The 18,316-nt window shown below is 39.1% G+C and overlaps 1 long non-coding RNA gene across 2 annotated transcripts in view; it reads right to left on the reverse strand.

Annotated features, from left to right (window-relative positions):
• The window catches only part of LOC143738968 (uncharacterized), a 35,966-nt gene extending 19,833 nt beyond the window's left edge, over positions 1–16,133 (reverse strand). For both annotated transcript variants that reach the window (XR_013204107.1, XR_013204106.1), the window contains exons 1-2: positions 16,059–16,133; positions 9,113–9,224 (exon numbers count right to left, since the gene is read on the reverse strand). This is a non-coding gene — a long non-coding RNA (uncharacterized LOC143738968). The remainder of the gene's footprint in view (positions 1–9,112; positions 9,225–16,058) is intronic.
• Positions 16,134–18,316: the final 2,183 nt, after the last annotated feature.

The raw sequence follows: 18,316 nt of genomic DNA on the forward strand, positions 1-18,316 counted from the left end.
TTATTATTTGGGAAAATATTTACAATGTAAGTACTGGGAATTCATGGCGGAACAATTTGGAACCTTTTTTTCCGATTATCACTATTCTGTGAGATTTCACCGTTAACTGAAACAAAATTCATGGGAATGAAAATTGTTCATGAGTAGGCTATATAGTGAGTATATAGTTCATGAGCAAGGCAAGCTGGGCTGTTTTGGTGAAACCTAGAGTACAATGCCTTGATTCATAGACAACTAAATAAAAGAAAATGTAGATGTAAGAAAAAGCACATTCATATATGTTTGAACATTTCTATAATAAGACTCATGGTTTGTGTCATTGCAGCCCTGCCCCTTGATTTATGCAAAGAAAGGATTAATAGAAATTGTGGTCAAGGTGTGAATGTTCAATCATATCAAGTGACTGCTAATGATTTGCAAAAGGAACTTATAGCAGTGATACGGAAATAAAATCGAATGTACCGCTTAAATATAAATAATCCAAATTGACCTATCGGTAAGCTCGACCCCCTTTGTTAATGTTGCTATATCAGACAAACAAACAGAATTGCTAACTGTCTTACAATGGATGGACTGCATTTATATATCGCTTTAACAGACCCATGACCACCAAAGCGCTTTACATATTGCCTCACATTCACCCATTCACTCACTCATTCATACACCGACGGCGGTGTCAGCCATGCAAGGCGCCAGCCAGCTCGTCGGGAGCAGCGGTCAACAATGACCGCTGTCAGTGCGAAAACCTTGTGCCAAGATGTTTTTTTTTAATCAATTTTGGACACAGGACGACCACCTCTCGTCAAGGAGCTTTCAAGTGGGACTTAAATGCCATGGAGGGATATATAAAAGATTTTAAAATAAATATGGTAGGTAACAAGATTAATTTGGAAGCGAAGGTTTTACAGATCACAATGCAAGCGGGATAAGCCTCATGTTACGGTTATTACAATCGCAGGTGACAACAGTGAGGATCAACACTGTTAATGTATTGCAGGGTAAGATTAAATTAATTTATATTTAACCAGTTTAATATGGGGAGGCACTGGAATGTAGACGTTCGTTTTTGTGTTTTGACCTACACTGTGCATGACGTGAGATATGACAACTAGAAAATTAACGTTTTCATCTTCATTGGGATTTTGGTTGAATCCTTAGGGAACCCAGGTTACTGCGCCCACATCATTGTTCACGAGTTCACACTTACATATACTTTGAGGGAGTAAGATTTTAATGCGTATTTGGCGTGCTGTCCGGAGGGAGGGCTCCGAGCTCGGAATTTAGCCCGAACCCAGAGTACTTCCCCCGCATGTAAGTGTTTTTTGAAACTAGGAGTGTAGAGAAGGGGTGGTGGGGGGATGCTGCAAACTGTCAATGGATCGAGGTCAGACTGCTGAGTCTATATATACCCTCTTAACATTGATTGCTAAGTGCTGTCCACTCGTGTTAATTATCTGAACGTGCTCCTCCCAAACTTAGTTGATAAAACTTCATATAAATTAACCAGGCTTCAGTCGTATTGCGCAGATAATTGGTCTGTTGGCGCACATCTTATCACATTTTTGAAATGAGCTGGTGAACTCGACACACAGTACGGTAATTCAAAACATGAATACCCATCCTCTCAGGATACCTGCAATCAGTGTTACAAGTACCCCAGCTACAGTATATCGTTTTACCATTTTTGTAGCAGAAACACCATGAAAACGATGAGAGCATCAGATCTTCCAATGTTTCTCTAGGGCACTGAAACCTAAAGTTGTCCAGTTCCAGTCCCCATGCAACTGATACTCAACTGCCATTGGCTCATCTGCATTCGAGGGGAGGGGCTTACTGATAGGTCAATTAATTATGTCAAGTCAAAAATGTTGTATTAATCTCACCAACTAGAGTAATTGTTTTTAAAAAACACTTTTAAAAGAAATGAAATAAGATCCAAACTTCTGAGGCATTCCTGGATTCTGATCTTAATGCCTTACACAATTAATCTGCTTTGAACAGAAAAGCCTTTTCTACTTCTGGGCCAAGAGACAGTACACTCTGCTCATCCATGGCCTTCATGGGTATGCAGGTTACAAAAATGTTTTGCTAATAGTTTTTGCTAGTTTACTGGCATGAGACTCAAAATCAAAACGAGAAACAAAATGTGCATTTGTTAAACAAAATTCTAGAAATCAAAAAGGTGAAGAGCAGCACTGAGATATTGTTGTTCCCTCATGGATCAATATAGTAAAAAAAGCCTTAGGAGCTTGAATCATTCCTCTCCATGGTAGTGATGTACATGAAAGTGGATTCCACCCCTTTTCAATGGACAGTTGTCTGAAAGGCAAGTATAAATGCACGTCTTTGACAGTAACGTACAGCAGAGACTTGGTGTGGAGGGTGTGTTTGTGCAGTTTCGGTTGGCAAGTGTTTTTGTTTGCTAAATTGTGTGTCAGACAGCAGAGTCTCTGTTTGCTTCCTCTGAGTTTACTCAATGCTTTAGACCTGTCTGTCTGAAACATGTTATTCTCACAATTAGTGAAAAAGAAATTAGATTTCTGCAAGAAATTACAAAGACATTTAAAAATTTACATCAACAATATTCTACTACATTTTTACACGATTTCCCAAATATTAGATTAAGGTTGGTTATAAGCAGGGGTGGTTTCTTTATTAGGGCGACGCACTACCAAAGTGTGAAAGGGACATTTTCAATCACATTCGCATTCAACCACAGAGTTACGCTAGCCGTCACTGTTGTTCTGCCTCTGAATATTGATACATACTGCCCTACAAACAATGTTCATATTGCATATATGTTTGTTTTTATAGCTTTCAATATGAACATTGTTTGTAGGACAATATTGATCAGGATATGAAATAACATTTTTTTTAATTAAATATAGATTTTTTTTACATTCAAATAGAAAAAAAAAATTATACTATATAAATTATATAAAAAAAGAGATTATACCATACATCGCCATTTAGCCCAAAAATACAGATTTTTTGTATGATAACGAATTTTCCATTTCCAGCTAAGCAGTAATGATTAGCCTACATTCAGTCCTGCATTAATAATTCAGTTTGTTTGGGGGCCAGTCCTTCACAGGTCCCACGGAGCCAGGTAAGTGCCACGCCGCACTCATTCCCTCTACTTTGGGACACTGTGCTTTCTGGGCCAGGCCCCAGCGCTCCTCTGGTGCATCTGTTGTCCCTCTGGTGCCACTTGTATGGAGGCAGCTCCAGTTCAAAATGCTTACGCAGACATGCATCCTCACGTGCATTCATCCCCCTGATTGGTTTGCAGTGATCGACCTGAAGGACGTGTACAATCATGTCTCGATTTTACCTTGACACAGACCGCTCCTATGTTTTGCTTTCAAGGGTTGAGCATATCAGTACAGGTCCTCACCTTTGGGCAGTCCTTGTCTCCCTGCGTCTTTACCAATGTCGTGGAGGCCCCGCTCAGGGAGGTGGGCATTCATGTCTTGATCTCGACGCAGCAAGCTCTCACCCGAGATGCTCTGCGCGTCTCACCAAAAAGCGTGCACAGTCGGTGATGAACTGCCTGAATACGTTCAGGCGAAAGACAGCGGTTCCATTGAAACAATTTCAGTGGGTCTTAGGAGCATGTGGCATCCGCAGCTGTTGTAACACCAATCGGATTGATGCATATGAGACTGCTTCAGCACTGGCTACACAGCTGTGCCCCGGGATGGGCATGGCGCCGTGGCACTGTCCATGTGGCCATCACACCGAGCTATCACCAAACATTCAGTCCCTGGTCAGACCTTGCCTTTCTATGGGCCAAAGTGCCCTTAGAACAAGTGTCCAGGCATGTTGTTGTTACAACAGATGCCTCCAGAACAGATTGGGGCACTGTGTGCAAGGGGGCATGTAGCTTCGGGCTCCTGGACGGGACCTCGACTGCACTGGCATACTAATTGCCTGGAGTTGCTGGCAGTGCTGTTCTCTCTGTACCGGTTTCTACTGTTGCTTCAGGGAAGGCATGTGTTGGTCCGCATGGACAACACCACAACTGTTGCAGTGTAACTGCAAAGTGTTTGCAGTTGTCTCGCTTGCAGCGCCATTCCCCTCTAACGGTGGTATACGAGCGCCTATTTGCTCTTCAGGGGAGTTCCCCAAATGGCGAATCATTAATCAAGTTCCTCCAGGAGTGATATGCGGCGGAGATGTCTGACATCAGGCCCAGCACCCGTGTGTATGCCCGGCTGTTCAGCCCTTGTACTGGGCTAGATGCCCATATGAAGTAATTCCCCCTCTGTAATCCCAAATGCGTACTGTCTATGATATGGTTTCTTTGTCGGTAAACCCGTGTACCTTTAACAGCAGATGGCACTGTAGGCTAGTCAAATGCTCACGAAGCATTCATGGGTCCAAATAATTGTTTACATGTATTTTCACCTCAGAATGCTTTTATGACGTGAAATTAATCTAAACACAGCCCACTGCGACAACCCTTGTAATTTGCTTCAACCTTTTTGAACTTTATAAAAGATCAAAGTATGGCTGTTTCTAAAGCATGCAGCATCATCTGCTGTTATAAACTAAGCTCAGAATCAATTGGAGAGAATCGTGATGCATACTGAAAATCTCAAAATTGATCCAGAATCATTTAAAGAATCACGATGCCTTGTCCCAGCCCTACCTCAGAGATCTTTCATATGTAGTACTGCCCACGGCTCAGTCCATGTGAGTATCCATCACACATTATCTCCCTTTCGGCAGGGTTTGGCCTCTGTAGCATCCCTCTCCATTGGAATAGGCACGCTTCCCCAGCGTTAACACTGTTCATGGCTGAAAAACATGGGAATTGAGATCTGAAGCACTCTTCCCTGTGAAATGTCATGATAAGAGGAACAGCAGCACCAACAACAGTCTCCAGCCCCTTCCATCCCTTTGGTATGGAAGACTACTCTCCTTGGGCTTACATGGGGCACTGGGTAGGTAACAACTGTGTGAGGGCAGTTGCCAAGAGGGCACACTACAGCTTGCCAACATCTGCGTCTCTGATACTCTTTACACAGTTCAGTGGCTGTGGCACTTTCCATAGGGACCCCAATATGTCAGTATCGACGTAACGTTGAACTTGACTGACTGAATGGTAACGTCTAGGTCCGAACGTCTAGCCCTGAACCAACGCTGAATGGCTAGTTGCAATCCCTGTCTCGGCTCATCAGCAAAACATGAATACGAAGTGAATTCAGGCTGTATTTATACCCTTAAGTCCGCGTAGAAAATTAAGCTTATTTATTTATTAATGCTAATCTTCTCCTCCAGGGAGCTGTGAACCTGAAATAATGCAGTTCATGGTTTTTTTTCTCTTGCTGATTTATTGAAAAGATCTGACAAAAGAAGTTTAATTTATGAATCAGACACCAGTTCTTCTATCATGAATCCATGTTTGGACCCAAGAAGAGCTAGAGCAGATTTTAAGATTTTTAGTGAATAATTGATTACTTAAATATTGTTCTGTTCCTCACAGAGCTATCCTAACCCATCACTGACCGAGAATATCAAGCACAAGTCATGGACCACTTTTATGGAGCTTTTTGACATTTTAGAGTTCAGATCCAGTCCTTATTTCCTTTCTTTGTTTTGAAAATTCTTCAAAAATTATCATTTTGTGTTTCACAGCCAAAAGTCAGTCAGAAATGAATGAAATGATGGTGAACAAATAAAAAAGGATTCAATCAAACCTTTTCAAATCAAAGAGTCTACAGCACTGCATGCAAACTTTTTTCCACAGGCTCATAAGTAATTTATTTCACAATATTTGGTCTCATAAATGCACAAAATTAAGCAATATTTGACCACAAACATCTGTCAAAATCCTCTGTGGACTGTATGAAGCAGCATATATTTCCTCAAAATCTAAATGCTCCATTTTAGCACTTCCACTTTTGGTATGTCAATAAAATGCACAGCCCAATCTACTGACTACAGTAAGTGGTTCCACAAGAGTTCTGTAAACATTTTCGAGGTATGTGGTTTACTGCATATCACTGAAGCCAAATCCAAACAAGACACTTGTTGTTTGGGGCATGGTCAATGGCAAATCTTAGCTGATGTCCAAACATGCCAGGAAGTACTCTGCAACAAGATGAAACACTGAGAGGAATGCTTTGCTGATACACAGTGCTTGCACAGTGCACCACAACAAAACAAAACAAGTGAATATTCACTTTCATAAACCCAAGTGGGATCAATGATACCCTGTATATTTACTGAGGAACTTATTGCTGTCTTTTCAACACTCATTAATGAGAACGTTTTTATATCAAATATTTCTGTAGTAGCAATAGACAGGCACCTGATGAAGAGTGGAATTTAACTCAGATTCAACGTGGGTTTGGGTGAAGATAAGAGAGGTGCGGTTTATCTGTGAGATTTATCAGCATGGTGTTACTGGCATTAGCTCAAGTAGCTGCTAACTCGGATTTCTGAAATATGAAGTTCTGTAATGGATTTCTTGAACTGTCTTGGTTTCCATAGAGTGGGCTTAATTTCTTTCCAACAACCCATCATCTTATATGAAATTGAATTTCCTGACAATGAATTCCAATTAGCTCCAGATCAATGTACTGGAAAAAAAGATTTGATGTCGTCATCTGTTTGTTAGGATTGAGTTATGCCCGGGTGGTTAAGTAAATGATTGAAGATTAAAATAAAGAAATGTGAAATGGCTGATAAACTTCACCTATTCACTGATTGGAGCTGATCGACCATTACATTTAAAATCCAGCTTATGAAAAATAAGTTTAGATTTCAAATCTTTCTTATCCAAGGTTTCCTACTGATTTGAGCCAGCAACAGAGTTACTTGAAATTTGAGCAATGACATGCCAGACAATCGTTACATTTACTAATACACTTGTTAGGCTGATGGAAAGCCAACCAAGAGGCAGAGAATAAAGTCAGGTTGATCTATGAAGTGGTTTACATGCTAAAAATGTTAAAATACTGACAGACTTTGCTTTGATGCACCCATGGAAAGATGAATGTTTCTTTCTGCAACAAAATATCATCATCGGTATTAACTGCTGTTAGCCATTTTCTAAAAATTCTACTTTACATTTGATTCATTTGATCCTGCTGTTGCTGCTTGATCTCTCTGTGAAATGTTCTGGATCATTTTTGACAGACCACTATAATGGATCATTTTAATTCCAATTTACACTAATGAGAGGAACATGCATGTACGCATTAACGATTGTACTAGGAGGACTGTCGTAAAATTTAGTCAGAAATTGTGAACTATAAAAAGCTGTGGAAAGGAGAATTAAAATTACTTTATAATGTCTATGATCATAATAATACATTGCCAAAGTACTTAATACATTACCTGTACGACTTACTGTAACTCTTAAATACATTAGAGTGCCCTCAATAAAAAGAAATCATCAATATCAATCAGTGTTAATTTTGGCAGCCATTTTTGATTTAGTCTTAGTCATCATCTTCAGACGAAAATGCTTATTGGTCTTAGTCACATTTTAGTCATTTTGTCTTTCATAGTTTTAGTCTAGTTTTAGTTGACGAAAAGTCATTGCATTTTTTGTCAACTTTTAGTCAAACTGCATTTACCGACATTAATTTTGGTAGCTATTTATATGTAGCCTAGTCTTCAGACAAAAAAGTCATAATCATTTTTCTCTCTAGGCCAATTCAATTAAGCTTATGAGAAATTTTAATTATGGTAACAGGCTGTATTGACATTGCACTCTTTAGCAGTAGCACTTGTGCAATTCTATATCCCTTTTCCTTAGTTCAGTGGTTGTTCAGTGGACAATATTTGCCATCTTAAATCCAGTTCAATTTTTACCTTTATAAAATAAATAATGCTTTAAATAAAACAATGTTCAATAAATATGCAATGATGGTAAAAACGAAGTGATACTTTAAATATTAAATTAAAGTCGCCAGTAGGTGGCGGTAAGTCACTGTCTTTATGAGTGAGTCATCGAGTGTTCTGCAGTTCTGCCATGGATTTCTTAGCAAAATAGAGCAATACGCCTACTGACAATACTGTTTTTTAATGTAGTAGGCTACATGACTTAATGTTACCCTTTTGTTTGTTGAACTGCTGTATAAAATCGATTTCACATTTGAAATCGGATATTCAGGAAACATATTGCAGTCTTGCTCGTATAATATGATCAACATTAAAAACACTGCTGGATGCCTGTATTTTGATCGCAGATCAAGCGGCTCGTGACAGAACACAGAACATCTCAAATGAAGATCGCTGAACTCCAGCTTACTTGTCTGTGTTTTCAGATCCGCGCTTCTTCAGCAGTGTAGGGAGAGCGCGCGCATGGTTGCCAGATACTATTGAAAAGACCGGGTAAAAAAACGTGTTCTTTTATCAGAAAAGCTCTGACTGGCGTTTAAATGATTGAAATCTGGCAACCGTAAGCTTGAACGCTCGTAAAAACAGTCAATGTGATGTCGTCTCCGTTCTCATTTATTTGACAAAAACAATTGGTTTTGGTCAAGTTTAATTTTTTTTTAAAACACATTTCATTCTCGTCTTTTTCCGTCAACGATATTGCATGTGTTGATATAGTCACAGTTATAATTTAATGGCGTGGGTGTCGTCTCTCATCGTCTTGTCTTAGTCAGGTAAAAAAAGCTAGTCAACGAACATTTTCGTCATAGTTTTCGTTAACGAAATTAACACTGATATCAATCAGCATCAAGTTTGTTTAGTTACCTTAAAGTTAAACATAAGACAACTACGACCCAAGTATAACAAAAAAAAACCGTGAAAAGGACAATTTTTGACTGGGTGGATTAAGCTTGGATGTGATTTTTAACTTTCATTCTTCTTTTAAATATTCCCATAGCTGTAGAGCAGAGAGAAATAACTGAATTTATGTTTTTAAATCTTATGGATCTGTAGCAGTTAAGTCATTTTAAACGGACCTCCTCATTAATTCTGTGATAGAGATGTGTAAAAATGAGTACCATTTATGTTTCTGTCAGTAACAGCACACATTTCTGAATAAAGAGACTCAAAAGGAGGAATGACCTCACACTAACCCCATTTTCTTTTACTTTGGCCCAACATTACACCTTCTCACAAGTAGGATCTATGCAAATACCTTACAGGCTCAGATGCCTGAAATGCCTCTTTGACAAATAGCCCCTTCATAGGCCCTTCTGATCCAGCTGACATCATAAGCTTCCAGTGTCCGTTAATCAGGTTAAGTAAATCTGTAAACAGGAGAAAAGATACATATTTGAAAGGTAGTAAGGGTTTGTGTAGGACGAAAGTTCAAAATCACAAACCTTGAGATAAAATATATTGTGGATTGAAGATCAAAATGCCTATCACTGTAATTACGAACTTCAATATTCTCAACTTGCAGTCTAAACATGTTGAAGTTATGAAAGTAGGTCAATAGTCACTGCTGGTATACCGGTATTCACAATTCAGAATATAACAACATTGCTGGGCTAGGATTCTGCCCTTTGTAGATCTACCTCAATAGGAAGGCAGACAATCTTCCCCCCAAATTTCCTGTTTACATATGTGGAAAGGATAAAATACTCAAATAGAAGTGGACTTGTTGAGTGTACTATGGGGTTTATCAAATCTTTATAGAGGCAGCAGTTCAAGTCTTAGTCTCTTTAAAAGGTGATTATTGCCATTAGACAGGGTTTGTGGAGTTTGATAGCATTTGTAACACACAGTTTAATCTCACCGTGTTTACTTATAAGTCACTATTATATGCCATTTTACTCATCTGCTTACATGGATGAGATTACATTAAAAGTTACAAGTAAATCACATTTCTAGATTAATGTGCAAACTATAAACATGTTCATGTGCTGTCTAGTCGTTTATGCAAATGAAAGCAAATTTTACATCTCTCTAATGCACAGCATTTGTTTCTTGGCTCTATCATATCTGTCAACAAAACCGTCTGCTATCCAGCACAAGTTAACCTAATGAAATCCAGTTTAAGACATAAAACCAGCAGGCTTCCATTATCATCCTCCAGCAAAGAATAAAAAAATAAACTTATTTGGCACCTGCACGTAGTTACATAAATCTGTATGTTGCAATTTATGAGACAGCTAGTGAAAGCTAAAATGTGTATCGCGTTTAAAAATCACAAGTATGCCAATGCAGCTGATACCTGAATTATTGATACAGTTATCTCATTTTATAATCCACTTAATTGATTAAAAGATGTACCAGTGTAAAGATAATGGTCTCGTGTTCCACTGTCTTGTGTTTAAGGACTTTTATGTTGAAGTGTTTTTCTCATTGCCTGCCTTGTTAGTTTCTATAGTTATGTATGTCTAGTATGTCTTGAGATTACTGCACAATCTTGTAGTCATTAGAAAGGGCAGATATACGTCAAGGGCGATACTCAAAACCATGATCAGCAATGCAGTGATTGGCTGGCGGCAAGACAGCAACATAATGACATCATATAAATAAATAAATAAATAAATAAAATCACACACCTTAAACCTTGATGAATTTCTGGACCTTTATAAGGAAACAGCCAAGCGACCAAAACAACAAAAGTTAATGATAAATAAAATTTGTACTGTTTTTTTTACAAGATTCCTAATAATTTCCATTAAATTCCAATTTCTAGTATTTGTACAGGCTTTACATTTGTATTTCAATGTTGTAATTAGCAATTCGTTGTATTTTTACCTATGAAGTAGATTCGTTATGTGACAGCATTAATTCAAGTTTCTTCATTTTTTACGTTATCTGTTTTACAAGCCACTCCAATATTAACTGTCACCGTTCAAATTAATGTACGGCATAGACTAACTGTGCATCATGTGTGTAAGACTAAAATTACTAGGTAATTATTCCCTCATAGCATGAATAAATATCTCAATAAGTAAAACTGTCTGTGTCTATAGACAGACTACACAACATTATAATATTTTTTTTCTAATTAATTTTTAATTTATCATTATTATTATTTTAAATTGTTATTGTTCCTGGTTCAATAAGAAACTCTTGTAAGAAAGTAGCAGTGTCTATAGGACAGACTTTAAGAATCGCCTAAGCTAAAAAAACGCAATCTATTCCCGTTTACAGGAAATAAGCCTGCTCTCGAGCAGGTTTGAGCTTATGGACCTGTTGCTACAGCAAATCCGGGTTGATCTTCGAAGAACCTAACAATCCTGGATCCCATAAAATTGCCAACAGTAAAATCCAGATAACCGAGTAATCCACATAGGAAGAATGGGCCCCTGATCTGGTGTTGTCCGTTATGGTTGTATCATGTGCGTTCTTTTCCATATCATTTGAAAGGCCTTCGAGAAATTTGAAAGGTTCGCCTATTCTGGGAATAATCTTGTCCATTTAGAAGTAATGGCTCACACTGCAGTCCAGAGGAGTCAAAGAACCTTAAGGCTTTGTACATATTTCTCAACATATTTTATCCTCATCTGTTCTGTAATGTTCTTTGATTGTGGTAATGTGTTGAAGCATTGTGCTGACGACTTATCTCAGATAAAAAAAATTCACTTTATTTGCAACTTTAACTCAACAGGACAGGTTGCAATCAAGCCTTGCTGTGTTAATCTCCTAAATCCAATTACAAACTCTAACCTGCCTGGTTGTAATGCGGGGTGGTTCAGAAACAATAGAGAGAAGGATCCAAATGTAATAAGATGACATTTGTTAACAAATAATAGCAAAAGTAAATCCAGGAACATGAAATGAAGGCAAAAACAGAAATCCAGACAGGACAGGAAAACAAAGTTATTTGTAATTAATTAAACAGTAATTCCAAACAAAGGCAAGATAGGCAAAACTGAACTGAACAAAACTGTAGGTTTCTCTAGCATTGGCTAAGGTCCATATTAATAACTTAACCTTAAGAAACCACTGCTCACTAATTGGAATGTCTCAGGTTACTTCAATGTAAACCTGTTCCCTGAAAAAGCGGGAACGAGATGCTGCGCTTGATTCAGTGCTCTGGGAACATTTTTGTGTGACCAGCTGTGAAATGTGTGTAACAGGTCAATAGAATTGACTTCGAACTTTTACAGCTTTGGACAGTGACATCATCGGAATGCACGCTCATCAGGGGCTATAATTAGATGTGCCACAGGTGCATCGACAGGTATAATTTTGTCTGAAGAGCAGTCCTTGGACATCCTCAGTGCGGCAATGAAGTGCAGCATCTCATTCCTGTTTTTTTCACGGAACAGGTTTACAGTGAAGTAACCCAAGACGTTCTCTTTCAAAAGCTACGCTTAATGCTGTCCTTGATTCAGTGGTCTGGGAACGAGAATACCCACGCCGCCGCACTGGGGGTGTCTGGACCTCTCACATTTGTGTAGTGTGTGCTCACAAGAATGCGAAGGGTCTCAGACATGAGCTTGTGATGTTGACTCAAGGAAGTGTGAGCCCAGAGTGGCATGGACATCCAAACTGTAAAATCTTATGAATGTGTGTGGAGGTGACTAGGCTGGCGCATCACAAATATGCTGCGGGGACACCCCCCACCAGGGCTAAGGAAGATGTGACCCCCCTGGTAGAATGAGCCCTGATGCCTACTGGTAAAGCTTGACCGGTTGCCTCATAGGCAAGTTAAGTTACCTTTATTTAAATAGCGCTTTTAGCATCAGTCAATAGCATCCCTCACCCAATGTGAAATTGTCTGTTTTGTGACGGCCGCCCCCTGTTACAGCCCCCATGACAAACGAAAAGTTTCTCTGACTTACCCCACTGGTTAGTGCAGAGGACGTAGGCCTGAAGAGCACGGACTGAACACAGTCTGTGAAGTTTCTCCTGATCCGGCATTGTGAACGGCGGAGGAAAGAAGGCCTCAAAAGTGACCGGATGTATGGTTGAGAAAGGAACCTTAGGCAGGTAGTCAGGATGAGGATGCAAATTTGCTTTCACCATCCCTGTGGCAAAGTCTATGCAGGATGGAAAGACAGACATACCTTGCAAATCCACAATTCTTTTCAAAGAAGTGATAGCCATAAGAAAAAAACTTCTTTAGAGTCAGAAGCTTGTCAGGCGCTGACTCTAGAGGTTCAAAGGTGGTCTCTACTAGCCTCTCAAGGACTATAGCTAAGTCCCATGAAGGGATATTTGTTCTAACAGAGGCCTCAGTGGTCTGGCCCCACGAACGAAGCGGGCGAGCAGAGGATGCTTCCAGAGTGACACCCCATCAATCAAGGTGTGGCAAGACGATAAAGTGGCCACATAAAACCCTGAGAGTGGCACGGCATGCTGATAATTGTTCCTGCAGGAAGTCCAGAACTGAAACAATCTGGCAGTTAACTGGATCTGCATTACGTGCAGTGCACCACCTTTCAAAGACATCCCATTTATTGGAATAACTTATTTTAGTGGAGGGAGCCCTAGCACTGAGAAGGGTCTATCTAACTTTAGATAAAAGCCCAGTGTCCATCAGTCGGTACCCTTTAGGGGCCAAACATGAAGGTTCCACAGTTCGGGCTGGGGATGTAATAATGTCCACTGTGCATGAGACAGAAGGTCCCTCCTTTCCACTATCACCCAGGGCAAGCCGTCGACGTGGCGCTCTCAGTAAGAGGCAAGAGCCTTGTAGGCGTCCTCTGGCTAGGACCATGTATGCGACATTGCGTCCAGACCCAAGGAGGCTGGGTGACTCAGAGATAAGTAGAGGGGACATTGGACTGTCTATTCAGAGGCGAAGATGTCCACCTCTGCATCGTGAAATCTTTCCCAGATTTGTTTCACTACCCCGGAGTGGAGTTTACACTCTCCCATTGGTATTCTCTGTCTGGACAGTAAATCTGCTACGACCTTCAGATGTCCAGGGATAAAGACTGCTTTCAGTGACATGAGCTCCTGAGCCCAAAGCGCCATGGTGCGCAGCACAGCACCAGCCTGAACTGCCGCTTGAAACGCTTTCCCCACTGGCGTTAAGGTGGTTCTGCATGGCTTAGTGGAGAGAGTTGGTTTCTTTAATGATGATGCCGGACCATGTGAGAGATAGCTTGCGAGTGTCTCTTCGACCTGTGGCATTATCGAATACCCCCGTGCCTTCGCATGCATGTTGAGAAGTGTGGCGTGAGCTCATTGTAAGGCTTGTGCAATAAATAATGCAGCAGCACAGAGTTTCATAATTTGCTTACATCACGCTTCAAAAGGTGTTTACATTTACTGTGCTTCAAGCATACTCATATGACTGTTAGGAAGCGATTGTTTACATTTTCAAAATATATTACCTTTTCACATACAGACTATTGTTTCACTTCAGAAGTGTACATTTTTGGGTCACTATCAGTGACTTCCACTTCCACCACTTCCAGTGGTGGAAGTATTTGAGTAAATGTAATTAGTTACTGTACATAGGTATCTTTTAGGCTACTTTGTAGTATCAAATATATTAAAAACTTTTACTCTCTACTTGACTACATTTTTGAACAAGTATATGTACTCTTTACTCCAATACATTTGTGAAGAGTAATGCAATTACGTGTTACATATTGCATGGCACCTAACTTTTTCTGCAGAAGTTTATTGCTGCTATAAAAAAGCAATATCGCCATCTACAGGGCATTGGAGGTACTATAACTTGTGTTTTGCCCTTACTTACCCAAACTTGTCAACAAGGCTACTTTACTGAATGCGAGTGCATTAGCAGTTAGTTGCTCAATCGCAGGTGTTTCATATATGAGATGAGGCCGAAACCAGCACGTCCAGTGCAAGTAGGCTTTGACTGTTTCATTTTACTTTAACTATTTTATTTATCAGTTATATTGAAGAGAATTTTTTGAAGGATATTGTTTTTTTTATGCCCTTTTTGTCGACCTTGATGTATTGCAATATTTAGGTATTTAGTTTTATTTTGATTTTGGAAAATAAACTTGATTGCTCTCCTCACAAATCAACTGTTTCTTGGTTTTCACTGGCATGTATTTTAGGTGTTAAGGACTAGTTTCTCTTTGACCCTACGTTCAGTATGAGTAAAATACTTCAGTACTGTTAAAATCAGATACTCTAAGACTTTTACTCAAGTCGTATTGATATTGATGACTTGTAACTTGTAATGGAATAATTTTCGCTGTAAGGTATCTGTTCTTTTACTCAAGTATGGTTTTCAGGTACTCTTTACACCTCTGCTATCTACTTGCATTATATGAACTCACAGAGATGGATTAATTTGTTCTAAAAATTTTCATATGTGCTCATCTAAAGAAAGTCATATCGGGATGGCAAGAGGGTTAGTAAATGAGAGAATATCCATTTTAGTGTGGAGTATCCAAGAATCTGTGAACAAACTGTAGCCTAGTTTAAAGTTAGCATGAAACGGAAGTTGTGATCCTCTATTCTTCCCTGTTGTGACGAGTGAAAAGGCTTCTCGAATGAGAAAAAATATAGGGCGGGGCTTGATTTTGTCCATCAGGAATTGATCCTTGTGGTTTGCTGTGATCTCATGTGAGTGAAAGGTTGTCCTGCCCTCGCACCAGCAAACACGTCATCAAAGAAAATAATTTGATGTCAAAGTGGGAGGGGGAACATATTTTGATTTAAGATTAAAAGGGCACATGATTTAAATAAATAAATATGTGCACAGATAAACCACTTATAATAAACACTGCAGCATTCCATATAAAATAAGAATATTCCATTTTAATTTCATGGTGACTTTAAAGGCATTCACTCAAAAAGAAAAATTCTGTCATCATTTACTCAACCTTCCATACAATTTGCCTAAAACTTTATTCAATTTCTATATTAGGCTATTAGCTGAATGCTATACTGACTTCAAAAACTTCAAGCATTGTTTCATTTTTATTTCATATAATTTTCCTCTTTGGTTTTATTTTATTACTGACTGATTACTTTTTTTCTAATTGATTTCAATACTGCGTGTGTCCTCACGGTCACAGACACGGAGGTGCATTTTACCAAGCTGTGTACTCTCTAAAAACCGCGCATCACTCACAGATCTTCATTTCAATGTTCATTCCAATTTCGATGAAAGGAAATGCAGATATGGGGGAATACTTTCATTTCCATAAGTGTAACCAATAAAGGGCGATTTGCGGCACACTCACCCACGATTCACGAAGCACGCATACCCACTGACAAAGTAATCAGCAATGACACAAATCAACGTGGAAGGCGTTGCCTCCTCTCAAGTGACTTTTCGCCAGTATCCCGCGATTACAATCAGCAATTCCAAAATTCGCTCTTTAAGGTATGTTTTGAATTAGCAGTACGAAATCAGCCTGCAAAACCCCTGCTATAGGGAAAACACTATGGAATCTTGTGGGTAGCACTAGGCTATCAATTTGAAATGTAATGTGCAAAATGGCAATGCAAAATGTAAAATGGCAGTGCATTTCTGTATTTAAATTTACATTTTCCATACCTATGTGCAACGTTTGGAGCAAATTTATAATTGAAATCCAATAATATTACATTTGCTATTTCCTAAACTAGTTTTAACATACTTTAAACATAGCCTATATTTTAACGTTTTATAAGTTGCAAAATGAAAATGTAGATAAATTATCAGATATGTTTAACATGTTGAAGCAAAAATTGTGGCACAATTATAATTTAAATGTTATTTGTCTTAATTGCACTTACACTCATAATTTTCATTAAATGTCCCGCACTAAATGTGGGAAACTTCAATGTGGAATTGAAAATGCAATCCTGTCAATCATTGCATCAAGGCGGAGCCAGGCCCACGTGAAGGGGTGGTAAAACGCATTTTTTCGAAGGCTTGATTGTGTTTGTGGGGTGCACTGTCACATGTGTTCATGCTTCGTTTTTTAAAATTTGCATTATTTTTCATATATTTTACCTTTATTCTACACTGCTCTGCCCCTCCTTGTAAAAACGGTCTGATGGTTTCCTGGTTCTATGAAGCCAGTCCCTCAAAACTAGCAATGGGCTCAGATTGGTTAGCTGGCCCAGTGTGTTGTGATTCGCTAACGGTCTAGTGCAGGTTTTCCAGAAACGCCATGCCGGTACTTTGTGCTTTGGTGTATTATAAACAATGGCGTCTATAAAACCAATCGGACCCGGGGAAACGTTAGTGAAGATGATTGAGCAGAACCTGTTCAAGAACGGCTGTTAAACGACGTTTCAGAAAGGTTTGTTTTTTGTTGTCTCATTACCTTTTAGATACGCTGTTATTTAATTGTACTAATTATTATAGAATTACAAAAAAAATGAGCTTCATAAACAAGAATTTCATATAATCGTTCTAACAAATTATACTAAAGTCCTCAAAGGGATTTTTTTGAGTAAAGACTGCGGATCTATAGTGATCGTTTCGGACTGTATGAACGATTGTAGACAAATATCTGTCGACAGAACTATTAACCCAAAACGAACACTAAACATCGGCTGCCAAATCAAACACAGAACCATGTTTAGCATGCCTGTAGATAAACAAGCATGTAGATAAACATAAAAGCTCTAATCAAAGAATAATCTACACTAATTCCAAGTTCGCTGTTGAGATTTGAAAAAGTTTGTAACGTTAGGTGTTTGTCGGATAACGTTAAGTATGAATGAGCATTTAACAAACCAGCAGAGCAAAACAGCGTTGTCATTTGTTTACTTCCTTGCTACAACGTACAATTAACAATATGAACTATTACAGGAAAACACATAGACGAAAAATAAATCATACTTACAGGTTGTGGCCCGTAAACAACAGCTTCTGTTCTTAAAGTTGGAACTGCTGTGCGAATCCTGTACTGAGCTCGGAAGATTGTGAACGCTTTCCTCCATGTGCAGCACAGAGAGCGAGATTTGGATCATAATTATGAGGGACCGAGTTAAAAATAAATTTTAACCATTGATCCCTAACTCCCTCATCCCTAGGAAGGCTAAACAAAGCGGACCTGCAACCGGGATGAAAATAACATCAGTGTTTCGACGGCATTGCGACAACTCATCTCCAAAACAGCAATATAAAATAGCCTCGCCCCGCTTATTAAGTATTCTCGGAGGAGGGGTTTATGTAAATAATGGCATTTGCTGACGTCAGCAAACCCGGAGGAATGTCGTGTAGTCCAAAACCGGTCGTTTGCTGTAGTCCTTAGAAATTGAATTTTTTAAAAGCAAATATCTCCCTTTGCTTTAAACTTTGAGCGCTGTAACTTTGCAGATTTTGTTTATGCTCAAACAGCAACATTATACACTAGCTAAAGTTAGAAAAGTGAAATCATGTTTTACCACCCCTTTAAGATCGAGGCATTTACTGCCAGATGAGGCCTACTTAATAGATTTTCATTAAACTCACAAACCCCTGCAGTTCCATCACTAACAATTTGTTGTGGGTGAGGGTAAT

This window comes from Siphateles boraxobius, unplaced genomic scaffold (assembly GCF_051911475.1).
Source record: "Siphateles boraxobius isolate OS27281-9 unplaced genomic scaffold, OSU_SipBor_1 16, whole genome shotgun sequence".
NCBI lineage: Eukaryota > Metazoa > Chordata > Actinopteri > Cypriniformes > Leuciscidae > Siphateles > Siphateles boraxobius.